This window comes from Echinops telfairi, unplaced genomic scaffold, assembly GCF_000313985.2.
Source record: "Echinops telfairi isolate 266 unplaced genomic scaffold, ASM31398v2 ScPeMD7_5868;HRSCAF=6743_1, whole genome shotgun sequence".
NCBI classification, from domain to species: Eukaryota; Metazoa; Chordata; class Mammalia; order Afrosoricida; family Tenrecidae; genus Echinops; species Echinops telfairi.
This window is the reverse complement of record NW_022109768.1, coordinates 2,690,311-2,700,812: the sequence shown is the minus strand read 5'-3', so window position 1 is coordinate 2,700,812 and position 10,502 is coordinate 2,690,311. Positions and strand designations below refer to the sequence as shown.

At 37.5% G+C, this 10,502-nt stretch overlaps 1 non-coding gene across 1 annotated transcript; it reads right to left on the bottom strand.

The window, feature by feature from the left end:
* Positions 1–5,045: 5,045 nt before the first annotated feature.
* Positions 5,046–5,167, bottom strand: LOC115871562. The gene has a single exon (XR_004047358.1). It is a non-coding gene; the product is annotated as a small nucleolar RNA SNORA26 (small nucleolar RNA).
* Between the last annotated feature and the right edge of the window lie 5,335 nt (positions 5,168–10,502).

Here is a 10,502-nt window from a genome sequence, read left to right as displayed (position 1 = left end):
ATTTGTTTCTCTAAAGTACCCAGACGAACACACCCCCTTTAACACTATGTTGTCTATGGTCCAGTTATATTAAAGTATTTCATTGATTGAAATCTATATTGAAGGCTAAAGCTGTAGGTTTTATTCTTCTTCAGAAAATGCCACAAATCCTCCTCTTTCTCAGTAATCAAGGTTATCATCTGCATATTTGCAGGCTGTTAATGAGATTTCTACCAATCCCAATGCTGAATTCTTAATATAGACCAGCTTCTTGGGTTATTTGCTCAGCATACAGATCGAGTAGGTATGGTGAAAGGATACACCCCTAACACACACACCTTTCCTATTGTAAGCCATTCAATATTCCCTGTTTCGTTTGAAAGACTGGCATGAGGTCTAGATATAGGTTCTATATAAATACAATGAAATGTCGTAGAATTCCCATTCTTTTAAGTATTCCCCATGATTGTTATGATACATAGAGTAAAATGTCTTCCATAATCCATGAAACCCAAGTAAACATCTTTTTGGTATTCTCTGTGTTCAATCAATAGCCTTCTGACTTGAGCAGTGATAATTTTCTCTCCCTGTTCTCTTCTGCAGTTCTCTGTTAATGCTTTTAAATTATCATCAGCAAAATATGACTTGCAAGTTATAATAATGTTATTATTCTATAATTTGCACATTCTGTTGGTCATCTTTCTTTGGAATGAACACAAATACAAATCTCTTTCAGTCAGCTGGCCGGAACAGTGAGTGCTTGCTGATATCTATTAATCTCTTGTAAGATTTCAATTGGTATTCCAATTGAAAGATAATTTCCAATTCCCGGAACCTTGTTTTAGGCTAATGCCTCCAGTGCAGCTTGGAATTCTTTCAGTATTATTGGTTCTTGATCCTATGATGCCTCTTGAAATAGTTGAGCATCAACAAATTCTTTGTGGTACAGTGGATGTACTTATTTTATCTTCTTTTGATGCTCCTGTGTCATTCTATTGGTTTCCTATATTGTTGTTAGATGCCTTCTAGTTGGTTCTGACTCATAGCAATCCTGTGTTCAACAGAACAAAACACTGCCTGGTCTTGTGCCATCCTCACAATTGTTGTTTGGGAACCCATTGTTGCAGCCACTGTACCAATCTACCTCCTTGAAGATGTTCCTCTTTTTTGCTGCCCTTCCACTTTATCAATCTTGATGTTTCTCCTGAAAACATATCTAAAGCACATGAGATTAAGTGTCACCATTCCCACCTCTAAAAAGCTGTACTTCTTCCAAGACAGATTTGTTTGTTCTTTTGGAAGTTCATGATTTTTAAAATATTTTTCACTAACACCATAATTCAAATGCATCAATTCTTCTTTGTTATTCATTGTCCAAATTTCACATGCACACGAGGAAGTTGAAAATAGCATTCTAGCAATTCCTTAGACATTGTTTTAGCTAATGCCTTTGTTACAGCTTGGACTTCTGGTTGTATATAGACCAGAACTTTTGGGTACAGTGAATTTGCGTTTTCCTTGCATCTCTTTTGGTATTTCCTGTATCGTCAGTATTTTGCTTATAGAATCCTTTAATATTGAAACTTGAGGGTTTTTTTTCTTAAGTTATTGAAGCTTGAGGCTTGCTGACTGTTTTCCTCCTTTGGGGTTTTCTACCTCCAAATCTTTGCACATTTCATTATAACTACTTTGACTTCTGGGGCTGCACATTGAAATTTTATACTCACCTCTTTTACTTCATCATTATTCCACATGCTTTAACTCTTCTATGCGGAGAAGAAAGTTTCAGACTCTCTTCTGATATCCACTTTGATCCTTTCTTCCTGTCATTAATGTTCAAAGTCTCAAATTTATTCTTGAAGTAGTCTCAAATTCAGGTGGGATATACTCAAGGTTATAGTTTGGCTCTTAGAGATTTTTAAAAAAATTATTCCACTTCCATTTGAACTTACTTACTTATGAGCAGTTGATGGTATGTTGTACAGTACTTCCCCAGCCTCCTTTTGACTGATACTATTAAACCTCTCCATCATGCCTTCCCACAGATGCAGTCTACTTGATTTTTGGTGAGGTCCATGTATACAATTTCCTTTTATTTTGTTGGGGAGAAAAAAAGTATTTGTATTGAAGAAGTCATTGGTCTCGCAATATTCTGTTATTTGATGTCTAGCTTAGTTTCTATGATGAAGGCCACATTTTCCAACTCCTGATCCCCATTTTTGCATTCCAATAGGCAATCGTTACAAATGCACCTTGATTGCATGTTTGATCAATTTTAGACTGAAGAAGTTGGTGACATTCTTCAATTTCTTTATCACAGTGTTTGGTGTGTTGATTTGAATAATAGTTGTGTTAACTGGACTTCCTTTTATGTATATAGATATTATCCTAGCGCAGACAGCATTGTACTTCAAAGTCTATCTTGAAATATACTTTTTGATGAGTTTTTCATTCTAGTCATAATAAATCATATGATTCAAAAATCACTAATACTAGTCAATTTTTGTTCACTAATGCCTATATTGATCTTTATGTGTTCCATTAACTTTTTTGACTTCTAGTTTTCCTAGATTCATATGTTGTGCATTCCGCATACTGATTATTAATAAATGTTCACGGCTGTTTCTTCTCATTTTGAGTTGTGCCTCATTAGCCAATATGTCCCCAATGCTTTACCTTTTCCACGTTTTTATGGCACATTGTACTTGCAGAAGGTAGCTCTTCCTCAGTGGGATTCTGAGTGCCTTTCAACCTGAAAGGGCTCATCTTCTACTGCTGTAGATGACAATGTTTTGTCATAAGTGCACAGCCTATACCCTTTCCATAGTCTTTTTTCCAGTCTGGACAAACTGCTGAAACCCCTTCACCTTAAGTGACCCTGTTAGTATTTGAAATACTAGTGACAACGTTTCCAGAGTCAAAGCAACAGGCAAGCCATCACAGCACAATATACTAGCAGAGACGTGGAGTTTTTCCATAGGATCCTTCAATATTTCAACTTGGAGTTTGAATTTTTTCTTCAGTTATTTTTGCTTGATATACGCTGACTGTGTTCCTCCCTGTGTTCCTACTTCCAGATAGTTGCACATTTTATAAAACTTTACTTTGTCTTTTCAAGCTCCCTTTGAATGTTGCACCTCAGCTTTCCTGTCTTATAATTTCTTCCATTCGTTTTAGTTACTCTGTGTCCTAGATCAAGTTTCAGAATTTCTACTTCTTTTTTTATAAATCATTTTATTGGGCTCGTACAGCTCTTACAACAATCCATGCATCAATCATATCAAGCACATTTGTGCATTTATTGCCATCATCCTTTTCAAAACACTTTCTTTCTACTTGAGTCCTTGGTATCAGCTTCTCTTTTTTTTCCCCTTCCTGCCCTCCCCTCCCACCCCCCTGACCCCTTGATTAATTATACAGTAGGGTTATTTTCATATCTTACATTATCTGCTATCTTCCTTTCACCCGTATTTCTGTTGTTTGTCCCCTGGGGAGTGGGTCATATGTCAATCATTGTAATTGGTACCCCTTTCTCCTCCTTCTCCCTCTCATGTTCCCCCTCCCCTCATGGTATCATTACTCCCATTACTGTCCCTGAGGGGTGTATCTGTGCTGGATTCCATGTGCCAAGAGCTCTTATCTGTGCCAATGCACATGCTCTGGTCTAGCCGGATTTGTAAGGTCAAACTGAGGTCATGATAGTGGGCTGGGGGATGGCAAGTGAGGAAGCATTAAAAAACTAGAAGAATATTGTGTGTTTCATAGGTGCTATACTGCTCTCTGGGTGGCTCATCCCTTCCTTGAATTTCTCCTAACATTCACTTCGATCCTTTCTTTCTATCTTTTAAATAGCCTTCTGCTTTCTTATATGATGTTCTTGATGTCACATTGAATCTTACTTGGTCTTTTGTCATTAGTGTTCAATATATCAAATTTCTTCTTGAGTCAGTCTCTAAATTCAGATGGGCTATGTCCAAGGTGGTGTTTTGGCTCTTGAGGACTTGTTTCAATTTTCTTCACCTTCAATCTCAACTTGAATATGGAAATTGATGATCCCTTCCACAATCTGTTATGGTCTTATTTTATACATATATATAGTATTTTGTATTTATTTATTGTTTTGTATTCTACAACTTTAGCAACTTACCAACATTCCTAATCCCAACTCTAAACTCACTGCTATTGAGTGGATTCTGACTCCTTGTGACCCATTGAGTGGATTCTGACTCCTTGTGACCCAACCAGACAGGATAGAACTGCCTGTTTGGTGCTATAAGACTGTAACTCTTTATGGGAGTAGGAGGTCTCATTCCTCTCGTGAGGAGGGACTGGTGCTTTCAAACTGCTGCACTTGTAGGCAGCAGCCCACTGCTGACCCATTATGCCAGCAAGGCTCCTAAATTAGCGGCGGTCAAGCTGATTCCAAATCATAGAAACGCCACGTCTGTCAAAGGGGAGTTGTACTCCATGGGATTGCAATGGCTATTTTTTTCCTAAGTCGATTTTCTTCTGCGTCACCTCTGGGTCCATCTTCACCACTAACCTTTTGGTTTGCTGCAGAAAACACTAGCTGTTTGTTTTAATGCTTTAAAGGTATTCTTTTATTTTTAATGGTTTAAAAGTTGCTTTAAGACAAAAACAGATTAAATTCACTTTTGCACCTGCTCATTACAGCACTTAATATTTTCTGCACAAAGATCCATGTAAAACATTTCTTTAAGAGCCCAATTTTGCATCTTATATCTTCTACTCATTTGACTCCTCTCTTTCAATCAGGAGATTATGTTGCTTTTGTGTGCCTTTGTCGGTAATGAAGTTTATGGTTAAAATTTTAGCTTCAAGTCCCATCCCCCACTTGGAAGGAGGGGTGTAAGAGATTACCAATAATTTGGCAAAAGCAGCTCAGCTGTGATTTCTGAGGAACTGGTAAAGACAGAGTAAACAGTGTACATTGACTTACACTGCCAAGCTGATTCTACCTCATGCCGATCCTCGAGGGGAGAGTTGTTCCAAAGAGTTTCTTTCCTTGACTGCAATCTTGCCCCCCACCCCCAGCCCCTTGATTCAGCAATGACTCCAGACAGGACCCAAGGAGGAGTTCTCTGATGCCTTCTCTGGATTGTATAGAGACTTACTTTACCCTTTTGTGTTAGCTTCATAAATCACTGGGTCAATCTTAAAAGAGTGTTAGCTTGAGCTTCTGCAAACTCCTTTTTTTCTTTATAAATGTATGTATCTACTCAACTCATATTTTTGTTCAGTGATTTTTCCACAAGCCAACTCAACTTTTAGAAGAATGCATTCGTAAGGTGTGGGTAGGGAGCTTCAAAAAGTTAATAGATAATACAATTAGAAGATCGTGTCAATTTCCCATGAGCTTTTTGAAGTCCTTTCATAGATAGAGTGTAGTAGAGCTGCAGAGATTTGTAGTAGCCCTTAGAGTGGAATCTGTTTTAGACTTGCTCACCTCCCGTTGCAGTTAGAATGCTCTACCTGAAACTCAGCCTAATAGAAGGCCCTGAACTCTTTGGTTAAATGTTACACTTGGAACAGAATGATAATTCCGAAATACACTGAAAAAGGTTCTGGGAGAACCATGAACAGACACAGATAACAGACAAAAATTGATTTAGATGGGCTTGTTAAGCAAACCTCCTAGTGTAAAGTTTTAAACCTTGATGGTGGCCTCTTCCAATATTCAATTGTTTTTACAGTTAAGGAGCTTATCTTGCCTAAATGCTTATGCTTTATCTGAGTCAAATTCTCTCTTATTCAGGACAGATCTAGATGAAGTTTTGACCCAAATAACCGATAACTCTTGGAGCACTTTTAAAGCACAGTCTCATTTGCCTACTGGGGTACGTTAGTTGACCAATATATTGAATTGCATGATGTCACCTGTAATCATGTTTCTTTATGACAAAGATGAAGTGAGGAGTGTTATTATTAATATTGGCTTGCCATGACCCCCCCCAAAGGCCTCCAAACACGGAGTTTTGACACACCCTGCATGGATCTCTGGGGTTGCTTTTACACAGCGCTTTCTTGAGCTCACAAAAGTCCTTTGTGGGTCCCTCCTAAGGCACATTATATCATCCTCTATGCCATTACTTCAATCTGTTCTAATTGGATAATGACTCCCATTTTTGAATCTGCAGAAAATCCATCCCCACCTCCCTCTGGATCTCCAGGGCAGATTTCCAGCATCCTGCTAGCAGCAGGGCTTTTTGTCCTCCCTGTAGCCCTTCAGCCACCAGGGGCCAAAGACCAATTTTCTGTAATGAATTTAATATGTTTAGTCTGAGTCATATAGTCCAGGCCAGGCAAAGAGGGCCTCTTTTAGGGCTACTTTCCATTAGGGGAATCAAAGAGGCATGTCAGCAACTGCAGGATCAGGAATGGAGTGTGCAAACCCATCTGGTGCCAGTCTCATTTTAACTCCAGCCATCTTCTTAGCCACTCTGTGGACTCTCCTAAATCAAGTTGGCAGTCATTTATTATGCTTCTGGCTCCTAGAATTGACAATAGACCACTCTCAACCTCATATTGGAAATCCTGGGATACATACTTATTGATTTATCTTCTAAGACTTGGTCCTTGTTAGTGACAAGAGAGAATTGTGAGTGATAAACTCCTCTGGATATCTTGGTAATCTGTTGTTTGGGGATATATGTATGTGTGTGTGATGTGATGATTATCTATATTTAAAACACACGTGAAATTGTATTTCTGAAAGGAAAGGAAATGCAAAAAGCGTGTAGGCATGGGTAAATTATAAGTGCTCTAAAAGATTATCTGATTCATCTCTGTACCACTAGAAATAAACTGCTTAGACCTCCAGGACCCAGAACATCATTAGTAAATGGAAAACTTTTGGACACTTGGAAAGACAGATGTTCAATATTGACTAGATTCAACCAGTGAATTTATTCCACCAAAATTATAATAAGGTTTCTGACAACATATTAAAGGAATCAAAAATGAATAAATAGAGAGATTTTCTATTGAGAAACTCAGTTTCGTTCAAGAAACATAAATAATGTGATAAGGCCTATCAGAATGACCACCCTCACCTCTGAAAAAAGATAAAATCCGCTGATAGCTAGTGGATTCCAACTCACAGTGACCCTTGAGGAGAGAGTAAAACTGCTCGATAAAGTTTCTGAGGTTGTACATCTTTATGGAAATTGACTGGCTCATCTTTATCAGAGAAGAAGCTACTAGGTTTGAACTGATGGCCTTTAGTTAGCAGCTTAATTCATGTGCCACCTACATCTTTCAGAAAGGCAAAGAGGTCTTAATTATCAAAGGACAGCTGGCATGAAGAAAAGGTCACTTACAATAAATAAATTCAAAGGATGGGCCAAATTTCAAAGAAAATTAGGGAAAACATTTTAGTTAGGAAATTATTCTTGACTAATAACTAAAACTAGGAAAGTAATTTTTACTTATGAGCAACATTTAGATTTTATTTTATCTTTTTCATCTTGGAACATATAAAGAATCAAAACAGCTCTTTTGCTGACAAGAGATATTCTAACAGGAGACTAGTAATATCATCTAGGGGATGATAGCAGAAATATTCACTCAAGAGCAGCCTCAACTCTTCTGGAAACTTACAATGACTTTTGATATTAAATAACTTTATTTTGAAACTATATATGACTTCATCTTTATGGATTTTGTCTGTTTCAATTGTCCATGCATTTAAATACTCTAGGCATTCTTTTGCCCATCATTTTCCATGTGATTCCAGAAGTTCTTCAAAGAAATGTCATCTCCTTTATCAAATCCTACATAACTTGCAAGATCTTTCAATTTCACTTTACAATGGAAGAGACACAATTAACGGTGGGAGATGGATGGACTTGAATGCGATGTTGGTCGGATGCTTTCATGGTGAGAACCTGGGAACTTTACTGAACGTGTTTCCTTCATTTTGTCAGACAGGGTGTGTGTGGCCTGCAATGGGACTCTTAAATTTGTCCCTATTTTCTCATTGATAATGTTTATAGATTCTCAATTTACATTCTATGGTACATACACACCACAGAATACTAGACATCACTAAAAAGAGTGATAGAACCACTCAGCACCTTGGTCAGACCTGAAAAACATTATACTGAGCAATGTTAGCCAATCACAAAATGATTGAGGTTTGTCTGTGCATTGTTTGAGTATAGTTGTTGGGGGTTTTCTTTGTATGGTATTGTTATATGCAATCTGGAATAGGTACATTTATAAAGAGAGTAACTAGATTCATAGTTTCTTAGGATTGTAGAAGGGAAGGTTCGGGGGAAATAAGGAACTAAACACAATGAATAAAGAATGAAGCAAATGTTCTAAAATTGATTATGATGATGATTGTACAACCATTTGTCAAATAATTATATCTTAGAATAGTATGATACAGGAATTACGTGTCAATAAAACTTAATTTTTTTAAAGACATGTGTTAGGCAGGGTTCTCTAGAGAAACAAAACCAGAACCTTTATGATTATAGATAGATAGATAGATAGATAGATAGATAGATAGATAGATAGATAGACTTATATAGCAAGAAGGAATATATCAGTTAGTTAGTCCACACAGCAGTACAGAGGGCTCAGTTCAATTCACTTTTGTGGAATAATTAATATACTGAAAGTCCTTCAACTCACAGAGGAGGCCTCTGTCCAAAGTCAATGACTCCTTACACACTGTTCTTTAAAGGGACTTGGAAAATTAATAGTATATAATAATAATTATCACTCTCCCTGGCAATATACTAAGAGCAACATAGAGACTCAAACATGCTGGAGAAATTTTTAATTTGTTTTACCAGTCAGTTGATGAATGTGTTCATTCCTATGATAGACTTCATGGGAACTTTCTATGATTTAGTCATTGATATAAGCATTAGCTACATCTATACTAGTGGTTACTAAACTTGTGTCAAACCACTGGGATGATGTTCCTTTCACTTACACCTTGAATATGTCTCTGAGGTTTTCTAATTCCGAATTCAGTATGTACTCTTTCCACAATACAAATGGCTCCCAAGTACTAACATATGCTGGAAGATGCTATTTTTGTTACTCCAATTGTTGTTACATAATTCTTACAGAGTGCTGGAAGAAGGCTAAACATTGTTTTATATATCAATTATATACACTAATATATCCGTTTCCTGGACTGGTCAAATTCTATTGAACCTGCTTTGCCAACAATCTTCTAGCTTCTTGTTTGTTTTTTAATTTTCTTTTTGCTGAGAATATATGCAGCACAAAATACACAAATTCAATTGTTTCTACATGTGTAATTTAGTGACATGCACTACAGCCTTTGAGTTGTGTAACCACTTGCACCCTTCATTTCTAAGCTGCTATTTCCTCATTAACATAAACTCACAGCTCTCTAAGTTTCCTATCTCATCTTTCAAGTTACTGTTGTTAATTGTATCCCATATAAATAGTTCTTAAAAGAGCATAATGCTCTAGACAGACCTATTTTACAAATCAAACTGTTGTTTGGCTTGAAGCAGACTTCAGGGAATATTTTGGTTGAGAGTTTAAAGATTATCCAGAGAAGATCATCAGGGATTTATCCACCTTACAGGGCTCCAGAAAATCTACAGGCCATGAAATTCTCTTCTGTATTTTCCCCTTATTGATCAGTATTCTATGGAATCTTTGATAAAACAGATTTAATAATGGTAGTTGGGTACCATCCATTCTTCTGGCCTCAACAGAGGCAGTTGTTCATGAAGTGATTAGCCACACACTCCAAGTCTTCCTCCTATTCTTGACCCTCCTTCTTTTTTCTGGGTGAAGGGAGATCAGTTATGTCTTGAAAGATTTTAGGACTTAAGGCACTAGACAATTAACTAGGAAGTAGAAGAGAGGCATCAAAGATTTCATTGGACCAATTAACCGGAATATCTCATGTAGCCATGACTCTAAACCTGCAAACCAAGGAACCAAATTCCATAAGGCGTTTCATTGTGCACAAGCAGCCCAGCAGCTGATCTCTTCCAGTCATTGTTATAAAGATCTCTATCGCACAACTTTTGCCAATCCAACCTTTTTTCAAATGTACTAATGATCAGGTGTGTAGTAGCTTCAGGGATTAATGTGCTAGTCTGGTAGACTAAAGAAGCAAATTCATAATAGACAGTGGTGTGTATAAGAAAGAGTGTTCTATAAAAGAGCAATTGTATATTGAGAAAACATCCTGGCCCCGTCCAGATCAAATCTATAAGTCTGATATTAGCGCATATGTCCAACACCAGTCTATAAATTCCTCTTCAGACTCATGCATCAGATGCAATGATAGCTAATGCAGGAAGATGACAAGCCAGTGGGTGGAAAATCTTGTGGATCCAGTGGTGGTGGAAGCATCTCAGCGCTGGTGTGGATCTCCATGTGACTCCTCCAGCCCCAGGGGTCTGGCTCCATCAGCATAGTTCCATGTAGTTTATCAGCAGGAAGATGAACCAGGGAGGAAGACAGGAGCTCCCAGAATCCTTAGGAGAAGGCCATCC